Here is a 3,715-nt window from a genome sequence, read left to right on the forward strand (position 1 = left end):
AATCCAAACTACAATGAAGTATCACCTCACACCGGTCAGAATGGCCATCATCAAAAAGTCTACACACAGGAGAGGGTGTGGATAAACACTTGCACTGTTTGTGGGAATGTAAATTGATACAGTCACTATGGAAGATGGTATGGAGATTCCTTAAAAAACTAGGAATAAAACCACCATATAACCCTGTAATCCCACTGCTAGGCATATACCCTGAGGAAACCAAAATTGAAAAAGACACATGTACCCCAATGTTCACTGCAGCACTATTTAAAACAGCTAGGACATGGAAGCAACCTAGATGTCCATCAACAGATGAATGGAGAAAGAAGTCATGGTACATATACACAATGAAATATTACTCAGCCATAAAAAGGAACACATGTGAGTCAGTTTCAATGAGGTGGATGAACCTAGAGCCTATTATACAGAGTGAAGTCAGTCAGAAAGAGAAACATAAATACCATATAGTAACGCATATATATGGAATCTAGAAAGATGGTACCAAAGAATTTATTTGCAGGGCAGCAATGGAGAAACAGAGAGAGAGAACAGACTCGTGGACACGGGGAGAAGGCAGGAGAGGGTGAGATGTATGGCGAGAGTAACATGGAAACTTACTTTATCATATGTGAAATAGATAGCCAAAGGGAATTTGCTGTATATCTCCAGGATCTCAAACAGGGTCTCTGTACCAACCTAGAGTGGTGGGATGGGGAGGGAGATGAGAGGGAGATTCAAGAGGGAGGGGACATACGTATACTTATGGCTGATTCATGTTGAGGTTTGACAGAAAACAACAAATTATGTAAAACAATTATCCTTCAATTAAAAAATAAATTTTAAAAATTAATGAATAATTAAAAAAAAATCTGTGCTTCAGGATTTGATTAAATTCTTGGAAAGCATTTTCTGCCTCCTGCTGGTTGTGGAAGCCTTCCCCCCACAAAAAGTTGTCAGGATGCTTGAAGAAGTGGTGGGTGGTAGGCAAAAGGTCAGGAATATGGCAGATGAGGCAAAACTTTTGCACCAACCTAATATCACTATCAGGAATTTCTGATGGAAAGTGATTGGTATTTGCCAAAGAACAAAATATGGATTTGCTTTAGGGAAGGGGGAAAAAAGTTTTATTTTTTTCTCTTGGGTCTAAAACACACAAACTTTATCACACACACAAAAAAATCAAAGTAAGGAAATTAATTTTTATTAATTAATATTAATTATTAAGGAATAATTAATAATTTTTATTAAGGAATTTGCCACACAGAGATTTCCGGTGAGTTAGTCAGAGGCAAAAGTGGTCTCAGGTGAATATTTTCTAGTGGGTAGACATACATAGCCATTTGGTGGGATGGAGATAGGGGCCTTTGGTCTATTTTTAGCCCATTACATCTGCAGCCTCAGCCAAGCCTGCACAACTGTGTTCAGTGGAAAGTCTCTTTGTGCCGAATCCAAAGCTTCAGAAGAAGCAATTAAATGTTCATGAGAAGTAAACATGGAAAAGTGGAAAAAGCAATTTTCTCCTTACAGATCATTTGAATAAAACTTGATATCAAAGATGACTGAAGAGAAACTTTCCCGATGACGCTGTGGGTGTGAACATTTTCATAGAGATTTTTCCCTAAAAACAGTTTTGCACAATAGCTGCCAAACCCAGCCCAGATGTTTCACAACAGTCTTCTGAGATGGTATCTTCACTGAGGTCAGCAGAAACTCTAGCTGAATTGCCTTAAATCCTGTACCTCCAAGACCAAATGCAACTTAGGCCTTAGGAATTTTGTACCACCTTGGTCAGTTCTGTGTGGCTGGTAACCTTAGCCACCAAAAAAATGCTTTAAAATGATTTCTATGTAAAATTTAGATTAAAATTTGTCCTTTAAAGTCTGCTTCCACTTGCCATTTTGGATATCAATTAAATTGAATCTCTGCTTTTGTGCTCATATGTTGGGCCACATGGCCATAGGGCCTATTAAAGGTTTTTTTTTTTTTTTTTTTTTAATTTCATTTTTATATTGTTAAAACAGTAACACTAAAAAATGAGACTATGAGTATGTAGTGCCAAGTCAATCCAAATAGCAATTCTGATTTAGAATTGATGAAGTGTAAGATCCTAACGGTAACTAGCTATTATAAACATATGTTCTATGTCAAGACAAGCTCTCAGCTACAGAATTCTAAAAATCCTAAAACTCCATCTCCTAAGGTACCAGCAAAGAGGAAAGGGATTTTTAATCTGAGAGGAGAGTAGCAATGGAGTTGCTGGTTACCAGAGGAGGAATTCGAGTCATCACAGCAGGAAGGGTAGAGAAAGTGAAAGTGAAGTGGCTCGGTTGTGTCCGACTCTTTGCGACCCCATGGACTGTAGGCTATCAGGCTCCTCCGTCCATGGGACTTTCCAGGCAAGAGTGCTGGAGTGGATTGCCATTTCCTTCTCCAGGGGATCTTCCCAACCCAGGAATCGAATCCAGGTCTCCTGCATTACAGGCAGACACTTTACCGGCTTCAGAGAACACTAACTAAATTATATTTTTAAAACTTTTTTCCCCCAGTCCTAAAATTCACCCAGGAAAAAGAGGCTGGTTTAAGTGCAAAGCAGAGAAAATTGATCAGCCTGGAGGGCTGCACCTAGTCTGAGAGGTCGAATGGCATCTTGCTGATGACCTCCCCATTCTCATCGACTATGGTGTCGTAGGCCCAGCGGCGGTTGCAGCGGCAAGTGGGCCCGCACTTGGTGGACTTACACTTGGGGCACGGGTAGAAGCAACCCAGGCAGCCTTCATCAAGGCAGTCACACAGGTCAGCCTCATTGAAGGTGAGCCTGCCCTTTTCGTCATACTTGTTGACTTCACGTTTTTCAGGAACAAGCTCATTCTTCTTTGCCATTTGCCCTTTCTTTATCTGCTGCCTTACTTCAGGATTAAAGTTGGCTACCTGAGGCCCGGGATTTTGAAATGACAACCGTTTTAACTGCCGATCCAACCATTGCATTTTCTTCAGTTCCTTCTCACTTGGTTTCTCAGGAGAACTTTGACCTGCAGGTCTCTCTCGCACGGAACTGCTCTTTTCTGCTTGTTCACACATTTCTGCTCACCTGGGGACACAAACAAAGTCAGCAACCATTTGTGGGACCTCAGTCAACCATGAGGACACTGAAGCTGGTAAAAGTCATTTCAGAATAGGCCTATTAAGTTTTTACTTCAAACCTGGCTTAAGTGGATAGGAGCAAGTTTATCAACACCAACAAATCTTTGGACAAAAGTGCTTTTATCAGATAGTATTTCCTCCTTTATTTAACCATCTCTTTTGTCTATCAAATGTTTAAATAACCATTCATGTTTGTCTAGACTAGTACTTCTCAAACAATGTGCATATGAATCGTTTCATGATTATGATTATGATTAACTAGATTATGATTCATTTAGGACTAGGGTAGGGCCAGGGAATCTACCTTTCTAATGTATGCACAGATTGTACTGATATTGCTAATTCCAAACCTACTTTGAGTCTCAAGGGCCTAGAGTTAAACCAATAGTGATCAGGGGCAAAAATTGATTGGTCAGGGGCAAAAATTGCTTTGCTTTAATAGAAACCCAGTTATTTTTCTTAGGTCAGTGGCCCTAGGATAGAAAAACAACAGTTCTTTATGTAAAGAATCTCTTTCTCTCCACAATGCCCCCCCCACCGCCCCCACACAAGGCAAACTCTTGACTTTTCCTCC

At 40.2% G+C, this 3,715-nt stretch overlaps 1 pseudogene across 1 annotated transcript; it reads right to left on the reverse strand.

Moving 5' to 3' along the window:
- Positions 1 to 1,979: 1,979 nt before the first annotated feature.
- Positions 1,980 to 3,093, reverse strand: LOC147339849 (ARL14 effector protein-like pseudogene; annotated as a pseudogene). The gene has a single exon (XR_015159392.1). The product of XR_015159392.1 is annotated as an ARL14 effector protein-like pseudogene (transcript).
- Positions 3,094 to 3,715: the final 622 nt, after the last annotated feature.

The sequence above is a fragment of the Bos grunniens genome, chromosome X (assembly GCF_055505025.1).
Source record: "Bos grunniens cultivar Pamir isolate PY7600 chromosome X, Bosgru_T2T1.0, whole genome shotgun sequence".
In the NCBI taxonomy this organism is placed as follows: Eukaryota; Metazoa; Chordata; class Mammalia; order Artiodactyla; family Bovidae; genus Bos; species Bos grunniens.